The following is a 14,347-nucleotide window of genomic DNA, read 5'->3' on the forward strand; positions in this document are numbered from 1 at the left end:
TTGACTTACGAGAACTAATGTAGTTTGTATTCACGTGTCAAGTCTGTAATTCAAAGGGCTAATTAAACATAGCAAACAATTTTTCATTAATAACTATAAAATTGCTAAAATGTTTTCTGTGAGGATTATGATTTGCGGTGAAGTTAATGGATAGAAAATATCATTTACTCTGTATAAAAAGCATCACTCCTATGGAAATTCCTCATAATGGCCTACCAGTGTGTCTGTGTGAGTGTGATCTTTGGTCATATTCAGAGATCAGGGATCAGTTAACATGTCACAGCCATGTGTGTGTGCATGTAGAGATCTCTCTGAAACACACAGCCCACAAAAGAGCAAACTGTGCCAGATCATCTTGTGTACATGCGGCCTTGTGCTCTGTCAAAAGCACTGTTGTATCACAGTGTGTGTGTCTCACGTACGCACATCGCCTGCCTTCCCATCTGAAGCGCTGTTGCCTTGGAGACTGTGTCAGACGCACGGGTTCTTCAGTGATTACTTGACAAGAAAAAGGAGGCACATTAAAGAAACAGAGGGGAGAGACAGAAAGTATGCTAATTATTGTGTGTGTGGGGGGTGTATTGTGAAGCCCACACAGAAAAATTTGCAAAACTGGAATGCCTCTCATTCACAAAGTTCCATATTATTTCCATGTGACATGCTGTCATTTAAACATGTGATAACATGGCTTTATAGAATTATTTAAAACAAGGTTACCAATGTGATGTTTGGATAAAAAAAAAAAAAAAAAACTGTAACTTGAATGCAATGTAAGTCGCTAAATGCATACATGTAAATGTAAAATGCATCGGCACAGTGACATTTCCGTTGTGAGACTGGGCAAGCTGAGTACACAGTGCACTCGTTGATTCCTGCTGTAGAGTAAAAAAAAAAAACAATTTTCTAATTTCTAATTCCATATAATTTCAATTTTTTTTATAGAAAATACAAAGAACCAAGTAAAACACTTAAGTTTCACTCCACAGAAACAGGCTTTGATGGTCCAACTTTTCTTGTCATCTTTCATCTCCATCACTTACCTTCTTGTTTCTGTGTCTTTTAAACTGCAACACGCTTTCTCAGGGGAGCACACGCGTTATGTGTTAGCTTTCTTCAGGTTTGTTTGCCGGATGGGATTCTAGAGGAGCCAGAGCGACAGGATAGACGAGTTACATGTGACGGTTGGTTACCTATAAAACAGTACAAAGACACAATAGGGGAAAACAGATATTAAAGTAAGAAGTAGAAGAACTGGCCCTGTGAAAGCCAGCTGCTTCTCCCTTGAGCCTTGAGTCTTTAGACAGGCAGAAGCCCAAATCGGGAGAGATCCCTGTGATCTCCTGTAAACCTGTGACTAAACGCCTCACATTCCCAAGTGGAGGAACTTAAACCTGTTTTGAACATGGTTTCAGTGGATTAAAGCCGTAAGTATTTAAACTTGTTCTTATCTGCTGTAAATACAGACAATTTGACACTGATAAAGTGGAGCTCTTTAGCATTGCACTGCAACATTCATCTGGTCCACCTCAGCGTATAGCTTCCTTTGAACTAAAGCTTCATGGCTTAAATGAAAGCTCTCATCATTAACAATACTGATGAAGACAACAACATTAACTTTTACGCCCCTGCGTCTGTCACTTGCTCTTGTTTTCCTGTTGATCTTTTCTGGTTGGCATCACTTAACATTCCTTACGCTCGATTGACTTTCATGTTCCGACACTGCTAGATTTTGAGCTTTGTTAGAAATACCAGTCCTATTTGACTGTGTGCATTGTAACCTACTGAATGCATATTCTTTCGAAAAAATAGCTTCTTGATATCCACCAAAGATACTTTTACAATTAAACATTTACTACATCATTAAACCACAAGTATTAGAGTCATTTGACCACAGGTAGAAGCAGAGTAAAACCACAGTAACGCACAACCTCTTGTGGTCTATTGCTTTTATAAAAACAGCAATGATACAAATGATACTCCTAATATTAATCAAAATAACCAATTATTCTGCCTAGTAATTTTGTTCATTACACTAAATGTAGGATTGCTAAATGACATAGCAACGAAGAGAATTATATATAGTGTCTTACAATGGATTGAAATGTGACTTATTCTATAAGAATTGACTGGTCTCTCCTTCCTTACTAGCTATGAAAGCCGTGATCAATACATGTTTCTTTCATTGTGGTTCATGAGTGTGTTAATGAGAGAGAATCCCATTGCAGTCATGTTTTCTCATCGAGTCGATCTGAAGCCTGTATTTGCAGGGAGCTGTGAGGATGCTTGTATGTCGATATGAGTGTTAAAACTGATCACGGCTCCTTGAGGGTCATAAACACATGATGGCCAATCTATAGCTATGGATTTGCCATGAGGGGAGGTCCGTGGGTCACATTGTGGATGTTTGTTCCTGGTCTCTCATTCCTCTCCTACAGTTCATCTTTACTAATAATTGCTTTCCTGTATGCATTCACAAATTTCCCTCTTTCTTTTTGCTGACTAACATGCAAACTGCACAACAGGGCTAACATGAATACTCAATTTTTCATCGCATTCAGAAACATAGTCTACTAGTCTGTGAATGTTTATCTTTTGTAAAGACATGCCACACTTTAGTTTCTGTCAGCATTTCAAAGTTTCACGGGTGTCAGTATTTGGTTAATATGTGAATACTCCAAGTGTACATTTACACTATTTTAACTTATAATTTGTTTTGTCAGCTCAACATGTTTTAGATTCACTTTCCAAAATTTGCCATTTTTTGACTGAATTTTCCCGCTGTTGCTGTCTGAAGTAACTGGTCACAGAGCAAAACAGCTAGTACATCCAAGCCCAGTAAGCTTTCAAATAAATGACGGACTGCTATATTTATGTATATGCGCTATGCAGATCATTATTAAAGAAATATAATCTTATTCCAAACATGTATGTTTAGTAGTTTGTTATTTTTTGCTGAGCCTTTATATAGATCTTGATATGAACTGACATACTTAGGGGAGTGAATGTCCAATGGCTGCCCACTGCTCTCTCTGTGTGTGTGTGTGCATGTTTATGTGGTTTATGAGGACACAAATTTGTATAATGACATGGGTATGACAGAGGTATTACAATATGAAGGTGGTTTATGAGGACACTGCCTATGTCCCCGTAATTCAAAAGGCTTAAAAAACATACTAAATGGTGTTTTTTTGAAAATCTAAAACTGCACAAAGTCTCCTGTGAGGGCTAAGTTTAGGTGTAGGGTTGGTGTGGGGCAATAGCACACACAGTTTGTTCAGTATAAACCCATTACGCCTATGGAGAGTCCCCATAAACCACAAAAACCAATGTGTGTGTGTGTGTGTGTGTTCGTTTGTTCGTTCGTTCACTACTCGTGAACACGTGGATGGCTTAAATGCAGAGCACAAATTCAGAGTATGGGTCATCATACTTGGCCTCACATCATTTCATTTCCCTTCCTTTCCTAGTTACTTTTACATACATACATAAAAATGAATGTCAAAATTTCAACTTGAGGATGATTTCAACTTGAGGATGTGTAATTAATGACTGAAGTCTTTTTTAGTCATAGAGAAATACAGTAAACAACAAGTATGTGTCTGTGTGTGCAACCTGTGGGTGTAATATTTAAAGTCTTTTTGGCCTACACCAGCTGTCATGCGCCCTAGTGGTTGGCCTGCCAGGAGGCAGTGCCCTGGACATGACTGTACAGAGCCTCTCTCTAACATCCTGCTTTATAAAGACTACACCTGTGATGCTACATTTTCCCTTTTGTGCTGTGCTTTGTTGTTTGAGTCGCACATGATGTTGTGTTTGTGACAGCTGATATGTTCAGATTTGTTTTGTTGCACACACAAAGGTATGAGAGAACAACAGACGGAAAAGAGAAATAAAGTTTGTTCTGCTAGAATCAGTGCTAATTAACTGTATTCCTCTTTGTCACTGCTAATTAAATTAAATCAGCTTTCAAGTGAGAACTGAAACATACAGCAGTGCAGTCGTTAAAAGTTCAATTTTGAACCCTAACATTTTCTGTAAATGTGTGTGTGTTTGTGGTCCAGGTAAACCCTATGTTATTGTGACCAAATGTCCACACAAGGATAGTAAAACCTGAAATTTCTGACCTTGTGGAGACATTATTTGGTGGCTATGGGGAAAGCAGCTTATAAATCATATTAAACTATGAATGTAAAAACAGTTCTGTGAGGGTGGTGTGTTTATAGTTAGGGAATAAAATATATGTAAGTTTAGCATAAAAAAAACATTATGTCAATAGAGAGTCCTTATGAAAGTCTCAACAATCTAAACTAAAACACACAATAGGCATAGCACTGATAAAACTTTATTATACTCTATCCTCCAGTTTGATACTGTTAAGTGCTTTGACTCTTCCAGCTTTTGTGACACTCACACAGTTCACACAGATACACAAGTCCTTTTACTAACGCCAGGTGTACTACAATGATATTTTCTCTCTCTCTTTGGCTTCAAAGTATGTTTAGAGCACATTGACTGATTCCAGTTGATATATTGTGTCATCTTCTATTTTGGCACACCAACAGCCACTGGCATCAGAAAAAAATGCATGAAAAATATAGAAGATATAGATATTGGGGGCTAATCCTTGCACTATTTCCTCTGTAATTTGAAGAAAATACTAAGAAACAATATTTTTTCCACCCACCATGCTGCGAAGGAAGACTTTAAGATATCTTCTTTTTTTGCTGTTCTTTTGAGCCATGAAATGCAGACTGTTGAGAATCATTTAAAAGCAGATTGGTTTGAGTGCTAAGCCTTTAAAGAGTCCCAAAATAGAAAATCTTTTTCTTTCTCCAACTCTCCCTGTCTCTTCCGCTTCCCACCTCTTCTCTCAAACTTGATGGCTCCCTTATTTTATCTGTTTGTATTCCCTCAGAATCAGGGTCAGTGGGAGGTGGGTTGACGTGGGTGCGGCTGCCTTCTGTACAGTTGCCCAAGCGTGAGTAAGGAAGCATGTTGTCTTCCACATCCTATACCCCTAGTGAGAAACTGACGTGTAAAGTTAGAAAGCTCTTGGGTATAACCCAATTGTAAAGAACTCTCTAATGTAGGTTATGCATCTACATGAGACGAAAGAAGCTTTCTTTCTTTGGAAAGGCTTGAGCATTGCTGAAAAATACTGCTATTGCTCATGTTTGCTTGTACCTGTATCTTTTGTGAGCTAGTACTTGTTTGATGGCTCATTGTCAATCAGCTGTGTTTTTGTAGTCTATAAGTACTGGCAGGGCCGGAGCCGTGGGTGGGGGGGTGGGCGTTGGGGTGGCATTCGCGTGGCGTGCCCCCCCAAACGATTTACTGTGCCCCCCACTTTCCATCTTCTCCCCTTCTTGCTGAACGTGATCGAAAGCGAAAGTAAAACCGATAAAACAGTGCACATAAGAAAGTGATTGCACGCTTTAGCAAGCGTCAGCAATTGCACGCGATCACAGATTGCACGCTTCCCACCCGAACCCCCCTCACACACACACACACACACACACACAACATGATTTGTGCCCCCCTAGAAATTCAAATGCCCCTCTAATGAAGGTGCCCTGGCGCCGGCTCTGAGTACTGGCAGTCAAGTGTTTAGAGAAGAAAGGGCTCATGATCTCAGCTGTATCATTATCATGATGCCTTTATAAAGTTATTCTTACTACAGATAAGGTCTCTCTGTTCATCTGTCTTTCTCTCTCTAGCCCCACCAGCTCCCTAATAGTCCGTTTGGTCAATAGAGGATTGCAGTAATGGGGGGGAAGGCCAAGCTAGCTGGCCGTGATTGAGAGATCAGCTTTGGCCGGCAGAGGATGAGAAGATTACCACTCTGTCATCATCTGTTTATTACTGGATGGGCCAAAAAATAAAAACAAATATCACTCCATGCGCATGTGTTTTTAAAAACAGCCCGCAATGTTATGAGTTTAGCAGTAGATTAGTGATTACTGTGTAATCGAGAAGCATGGATGTAGCAATTATCACACAATGCAAATGCAGGAAAGTGAACACAATAAAGTGCATCAAGAGGAAGGAGTCGTGTCAAACAGAGCTCAGAATACCATAGTGGTTCATCTATTTCTTCATGTTTGTTTGGTCTAGCCTGCTCTGCGGGGCTGAAGAACAAGAGGAGATTGTCTGTAAACAAGTAAGAAGAGAGTACGAGAAGGAAGCGGGGGCGAACAATCTGCTTACAGGCTCAGCTCCAGCACATGGTGGGTGCGCTCAGATGGAAGAGGCAGAGGATGACAGAGCAAGGAGCTCTGATGGCAGGAGTCTCCATATGGCGACTGTGGCCTGTTAGCCGGTCAGCAGGCCAGAGCGCTTCTGGGGTCCAGGGCTGCCCCGCATGCCTGGTGTGGGCACACAGAACAGAGGAGGACAGCTGGAGTGGGCACAAGGCTCGAGGACAGATTTGGGGGCGGGCGAGTGGTGCCAGCTCTGAGCTCAGTGGGGAGTGGCGGGAGATGGCTGGCAGGCGCAGAACAAGCATATGGAGGGCAGGTTGGTACTTTGACTGGCGCTTTGGCATGCACCTGCAGTAGGGCTCGGCTCAGAAGCGCCCCCACCTCTCCAGTCGGACCCTGTTTTAGCCCTCTTTTTACCCATAACCCCCTAATTCTGCTCCTAGCTCACCAGAGCAGCTCACAGCCAGAGGGTAGGTGTGCTATCTCAGCAGGGCGCAATGCTCCACCACATGGTCTCGTTCTCATTTACACGATTCGTTCTCCCTCTTTTGCACTGTACTTACATATTGCGGCATTAAATTCATCTTAATGTGGATTGCTGGTGCTTTAATGTTAGCCAGCTAAACTTTTGACCTAGTTTGTGAACCACAGACCAGAGCACAAGCTGTTTCATGTCACCACCTCTCTCTGGGTCTCATTTATCAATCTAACGTAGAAACGAGAGCAGAGCCGAGCGCACAAATCAACTTACGACAGAGCTCACGTGTGATTTATGAAACATTCGTATGCTGCCAATCCCATCGTACGAAAGATCGCACATTGATAAATGTGGCAGCTGAAAACAATCATCATTTGAATATTACGCCCCTAAAAACACCCCGGTTTAGAAGCCTCGCCCCTACAGTTTACGACACGGAGAAACATAACCCGGCCAAAAAGAGGACGTAATCTCATGAAAGAGAAATTGATTTTACTCCAAAAACACCCGTTAACCTTATAATTGCAAACAATGGCATTAATTTATATGTATATTAAATATATTTAATATAGGCCTACATATAAATTAAATATAACAAAACATTTATAAACATTATAAACACTAGCCTATATAGATTATTTAGTTCTCCTTAATCCACAACAAACCCTTTAAATTTGACGGTATTACAGAACATGAATTAAAAAAAATTAGTAGCTATAAAATTTTATATTAAATTATGAAGTAAAACACAAATTATGCTATAGTGGCATTCATTATAAACAGAATACAACGACAAGCTAAAATGAATTTATTGAAGCGAAACTAAACGGCATTGGGCTCACAAGCCTCTCTCATTCGACATCCAAATGTTTCCATTTTTGCCATGTAACATTTGGTTGCTAAACTATTATCTATGATGTAAACAAGGCTTTGTACTTCACTTGAGTTCAAATATGCACATAAAACATCATCCTTCACGTGCGCAATGAATGTTTGTTTCGGCGCTGAACATTGATTTTACAGTGGACCTTGTAAATTGTGCAGTGTAACTTTTATGTTTGGTTGACTGCATTTTAGTTTGATTAATGGCTGAAATGTTGTGTGTGTGTGAGGAACCTGCCTGATCACCAATCAGTTACATTTTTAAAAATAAAGACATAAAGAAAACAAATAAAATGCATTAAGAGCGTCACAAAAACAAAAGTGGCCTATACTTCTCGCTCTTTTTTTTCTTTTGTTAATCTGTTAATTAAGATAAATATATTTCGTGGAGCCCTATTTATTCCTTTTATAATTTCTGTTTTTCTCCATTCACAGAAGTGCTGCAGGTGTGTGATTCCTCACGGTCTGTTGTTTATGCTGCTATTTGCGCATATAAAGCTAAAGCCCTGAAAGGAAAAAGAAGAAAAAAGTTTGTTTGTCTGTTTAGGAAAATAATCTAAATGAATAAAATGTCATTATACAAATTCTCTATGCTGCACGCAAGTTCAGGCTAACTCAAAAACTTGCGTACACGAGCTCAGACCTGACGTGAGATTTAATCGTAGCCACCGCTCGTGTCCATATTGATAAATTCCAAGTTTTGCGTAGAAACGACCGCACGCCCAATTTTCCATCGTATGTTCGTTTCGTAAATGAGGCCCACTGTCTGTCTGTCTGTCTGTCTGCTTCTGTAAAGATAATGTACAGTTGTAGAAAGCACCAAGGTCATTTTAGGTGCTGTTCTCTAATTAGTGTATTCATTATTCCCCCTTGAGTACTGGACTGAAAGCTGTGATTTAATGAGGTGCATGTTTGTGTGAGCATGTTTGTTATGCACCAGAGCAGTGCTACTAAGGGTTTAATTGTGTCTGTACCGTGGTACTCGATAGTGCAGCAGTCCTCTCTAGCTGTAACAAAAATTACACTGGCAATGTCCTCTGAAACAAACACATACAACAATAGAAAATATAAATAACAGAGTTAAAGGGACAGTTCACTTAAAAATGAAAATTTTGTCATTAATTATTCACCCTCATGTCATTCCAAACCTGTAAGACATGTAAGATTTTCAGAAGACAAATTAAAATATTTTTATGAAGTCCGAGAGGTCTCTGGCACTCCATGTACTATCACGTTCAAGGCACAGAAACATAGTAAGGACATCGTCAAAATGATCCATGTTACATCCATGGTTTAACCGTAATTTTATGACACTACGAAAATACGTTTTGTGTGCAAAAAAACCCCCAAAAATAACGACTTTATTCTACAATTCTTCTCCTGCAAGTTACTGTCTTTCGCCATTATGTAGAGTACCACTACGCATGTGTGCACTTTCCTCTGCGCATGCGTTCTAGATCAGCAGCACAACGCACGTGCATTATTTACGTTCAGAGGAGAGCATGCACACTCACTCTATAATGGTAACTTTGTGGAGAAGAATTGTTTTAAGGGGTCCTATTATGCTCTTTTACAAAGTCTTGATTTTGTTTTGGGGGTGTACTAGAACATGCTCTCATGCTCGGCGGTTCGAAAATCGCATTATTTTTCACATAATTTACATTATTACAATACCTTTCTCCCCAGCCTGGCACAAACGACTAGTTAGAACGATTAGTTGCGGGTTTGATGAAGGCCCGCCTTCCGAAAAACTAAATGTGTTGCGGTTGGTTAGCTGTCCCAGTGCGTTGTGATTGGTAAACAGCTTAGACGGCGTTTCAGTATTGCCCCGCCCCTTGCCAGAACAGCAAGTTCGTCAATATTGCCATATCAGTTCAGCCCCCGAGAATATTGATCGGGCAGAACCTTTGCATGCACGGATATTGCAAGACATATTAAAGTGGTAATGTTATAGTTGTTGTTGTTTTTTTTGGGGGCTAAATCATGTTTTAGATAGGATGTCAACAACAGCTTACAGATAAGTGCAACGGTAATATGTATTATGTTTATTGTTCTTTAATTCTAACATTATAACATGAATTGCACTGAAACTGTTATACATTTGAATTTATTTATACCATAGGCCCACAGAGTTACACTATTTGTGGCCGCATATATATGCAAATGAATTCTCTGCCAGCGGGAGGCGCTGTTGGAGCCGGAGAGAGCGAGATTTCCCCGGTAACGCTGTACACAAAACAGAGCTTTGCTCACAAATGCTGCTTTATCAGACATTACATGCAAGATTAAATGAAAATGATATCCAAAATTTTCTGAAAAAAGTTGGTTTCCATCAGATATAAAAACACCGCACTCGATTTTGAAACGTTTTTGTTCCTCAGCCCCCAACCATTCAAATTTCTGTAGGCGGGATTTACAATTTGTGATGTAATAAATACAGGAAAGCAACTTTGTAGTCCAAACGAGCCGTTCGCTGTAGTTCTTGAAAAGGGATTTTTTAAAAACGAAATATCTCGCTTTGGAGTGGACTTTGAGATTTGTAACTTTGTAGATCGTTTTATGCCCAAACATACACACTACACACTGACTAAAATTCAAAAAGTGAAAAAGCATAATAGGAGCCCTTTAATACAATGATATTTTTGTTTTCTTTGCGCACAAAAAGTATTCTCGTAGCTTCGTGAAAATTACCGTTGAACCACTGATGTCTCATGACTATTTTAATGATGTCTTTATTATATTTCTGAACCTTGACCGTGGTAGTACCCTTACTATGGAGGGTCAGCGAGCTCTCAGATTTCATCAAAAAATCTAACATTTACACTTACATTTACATTTACATTTAGTTATTTTGCAAACGCTTTTATCCAAAGCGACTTACAATTGGGGAATACATAAAGCGATTCATCTTGAAGAGGCAATCAGACAGACGAAGTGCTCATAACACCAAGTCTCAGGCATTGTTCAAATAAGTACAAGCTCGCATGGGAAGGAATAAATAACAAGAAAGATAAAGTGGTTTTTATTTAATTAAATTTTTTAAGTTTAGGATGAAGTCAAGTAATGTCGAAAGAGATGAGTTTTCAGCTGTTGCTTGAAGATTGACAGGGATCCAGCACTCCGGATAGGGGTGGGAAGATCATTCTACCAGCCGGGAATGGTGAACGAGAATGTTCTGGAGAGTGATTTTGAGCCTCTCTGTGATGGTACCACAAGGCGTCACTCACTAGCGGATCTCAGACTTCTGGAGGGGATGTAGATTCGTAATAGTGAGTGGAAGTAGGCGGGTGCTGAGCCTGTGGTTTTTCTATATGCAAGCATCAATGTCTTGAACTTGATGCGAGCTGTGACTGGTAGCCAGTGCATCTTCTTCATTTGTGAAGATGAACGAAGGTCTTACGAGTTTGCAATGACATGAGGATGAGTAATTAATGACAGAATTTTTATTTTCACTTTTCAGTTTCAATTTTCACTATCCCTTTAAACATTTATGTTAAATCTCAGAACTATTAATGATTAAAAAATGGAAATAAACAATTTTTCTTTATTTGGATGCTATGGTATTAATGCACTGTATTAATTGCTGTTCATCCTCCATGTTTCTACTTTATTCTTCATGGTGAAGCATGTAGTTTTTCACTTAAAATTCTGTCATTGTTTACTAATGTCGTTCACATTTTTGGATGAATATCCTGGCCGCTTTTTCATATAATGAATGTGACTGAGACTATTAAGCTTGAATATTTAAGTTCATATTTAATTTACTAGAAATCCTGACATCAACCCTGGGCATGTTCATGTGAAATTCAGTTTTGTTTTCAGTTTTTTTCCTAAGGACTTATAGTTTGTATCGCCTCATTTTACTGTGTTTAGTTCCTGTTTCCTTTGTTCCCATGACTTATTTGTTGTCATGGTTACTGATTATGTTGCTCACATGTTCCTTTATTACCCCATTTCACAAAACTAATCTAAGGCCCCGTCCACACGGAAACACATTTAGCTGTATACACAAAAACTTTGTATCGGATTGGCGATTCTTCCAAATGGATCCGGCGTTTTGGGAGAGTAAAACCGCTATTTTTTTTTACCGGATCCCAGAGTGGATAAATCTGAAAACGCCACCCTTGCGTTTTCGTGTGGACAGCCAATCCGTATATTTTGTGAAACGATGTCATCACCCCACGTCTCGCCCCTAGCAACAACAACATGAACAAACACTGAATGATTGTCTTTTTATTAACTAACATTAACACAGATTAATAATAGTTTGTATACCGCGTGCAAGGTTTATGCCATAGACTCTAAAAAAATGGACGTAGCGAGAATCAGTGAGCTCTGTTTTAACATGTCACACACATTTGTGTTCAAAGTATTTGATGCACACTTTTGTAACGATCACTCATTCATTGATTGTTTATCTTCCGTCAGACTATCTGAGACAACGCTGCCATAACACATTGCTATGAATTGCGTCTTGCTTCGGATTTGACTGACAGACTGTCAAATAGGGCTGGGCCGATAGACGATGCCATCATCCATCGCTGATGGCTGAGAGACATCACGATGTTGAACTGACATCTCGATTCCTTCCCTCCCACCCCCTCTTCCGCAATCCGCCACATCCCAATTCCGTGTTCGGAAAGGAAATGAAGTGTACTACGAAACCCCTAAAGGGAATAGCCTATGAAATTCGCAATTAAATCGTTGGATAATTATACTGTATATAAATTGCTGGCATCAGGGAGCCGCTACTAATATGCAGAGCATTGAAACCGTTTTCGAATGTGCGCTGTCATTTCACTTTCACTTTCAAGATTCGCGATCACACGGACTCTATACTATGGAGCGGCAGTACTTACCACACATTTTACAAGATTAGATATTTGTCAGTGGTGCTCAGTATCTGCAAATCATTTGCCATTGTCCTATCAGTCATCTCTCCTTAGTCTGTGTATGTGGTAAGTGAACTTTCATGTACTGTAATGTAAAGGGCTACCGCTAGCAAGCGGCTAACCATGTCCCTTTAGTGGCTCCGTAGATTGCATTATTTGTTTTCCGTGCGTTTCTGCATACGGATGCACGCTTCAGGCACACCCCTAACCCCGCCAACCGATGTCATTGTCCATCACGATGTTTCACTGTAGACATCGTCCGATGCCAACCCTACCGTCATACCGACACCGCAAGCTTCATGCTTTCTAATCACATCTCCATCTTTGTACATTTATGTTGCAATTATTCTGCTTATTGTATATATTAAATACAATAAGGTTACATAAGTAGTCCCACATTCTACCCCTAGATTTAATTGTCTCATCTTGGGCTGTGTTTAGGTCAAGATAATCAATGACATTAATTAGGTGCTGAGAGAGGGTCATTGTGCCTGCCAAGGGCAACTCGCATATCCAGATGGTGGATGGACAATGCCAGGAGAGCTTGCTACATGGATGCTGTTCACCCAGGCCACTAAAGGATGAAAGGAGCAGGTGCTGGAGACAGGTTCGGCATGCTCACAGCTCCGTGATTGGCTGGGCCACCTGTCTGTCCAAGTGCAATGTGCCAGGCCCAGTATGAAATGAGCAGCACCCTGCCGGTGCCCCTCACACAAGCAGATGTTGCAGTGGGATGTACAGCAGCATGTCAGGGTTCCGTGTGTTGACTGACTGCTCCACCACAGATGTAAGGAGCCAAAGGCCAGTGGCCCCATTAAGCCCCTGTCAGGCCGGGTTTGTTCCACCTGATCAAAGTTGTGCTGGCTGGTGGGATGGCGACACGGGTCTTCTCTCAAATGTACCCAACACACAACCATGTAAATCTTAGATAAAGTCATTAATATAAGAAAATGAAAGGCACATTAAGATGTGTTCAGGCTTGGATGTGGCAGCGTGATATGATCTTGTTAGTTATAGCGTGCTTTATGACCTGAGATGCTGGTTTCTCTGCAGATAGCAGATGTTAATGGCTGTAAGACGGAAAGAGGCCGGCAGTAAAATTTGAGTGAGTTAATTTCTCCCTCCTGTGTAGACAGACCTCACACCACTCTTCTTTTCGTCTCTCACACGCCATCTGTGCACGCACACACAAAAACACAAACACACCAAACGTAGTGTGTTGCTTCACAGCATGAGGTTTGCTCTTACGACTTGTGTGTGTGCAAGCAGTTATCTCTGATCAGGTTTATGACAGCCACATCCTTTTAGCAATCACCTTTTGACTTTTCTGTTCCATTTGAGCATTTCTCTCTTGTCTCTTGACAGCTCCATTTCTTTTTTCTTTTTTCTTCATTTCATTTTAAGGCCACACACTTTCTTCAGCTGTGTGGCCTTAAAAAAACACCAGAAGTCATCTGTGACAATCAGTTCTCCAGCCGTTTTATATCACAAAATGAGACTCTTCCTTGATCTCTGCTTTTTCAGCAGGCCCTAGTCTTTTCAATGCTACTATAAAACAACCTTTACCTACCTAACTGTATCAGCACAAGCGCCCTTAAGAGCTTGTGCAAAAATCTGACACCTAACAGTTATTTAACCTCTGGAAATTCTCACGCATTACATCATTGGTTTAAATGCTTTAATGGTTTTAATGCTGTTTATTTCTTAAAAAATACACACACAATTGCTTCCCTTTCAATTTATTAAGCAGATTTTCAATTGAACTGGCCATGCCCAACATTGGCTTGGAATTTAAAATGCAATTAAATTCAAATTGTAATTAAAAGAAACAGTGACTCAACAGAGGAATTAGATTATATAAATGCATTATCAATTTTGATTTTTCATCAAATTAG

At 40.1% G+C, this 14,347-nt stretch overlaps 1 protein-coding gene across 1 annotated transcript in view; it reads left to right on the forward strand.

The window, feature by feature from the left end:
- The first annotated feature begins 6,497 nt into the window (after positions 1 to 6,497).
- LOC306888556 (genetic suppressor element 1) overlaps positions 6,498 to 14,347 on the forward strand; it is a 107,523-nt gene continuing 99,673 nt past the window's right edge. Inside the window, exon 1 of the mRNA XM_079446932.1 lies at positions 6,498 to 6,516. The gene's annotated coding sequence lies outside the window, so the exon portion shown is untranslated. The remainder of the gene's footprint in view (positions 6,517 to 14,347) is intronic.

This window comes from Barbus barbus (genome assembly GCF_936440315.1).
Source record: "Barbus barbus genome assembly, chromosome: 22".
Taxonomy (NCBI): domain Eukaryota; kingdom Metazoa; phylum Chordata; class Actinopteri; order Cypriniformes; family Cyprinidae; genus Barbus; species Barbus barbus.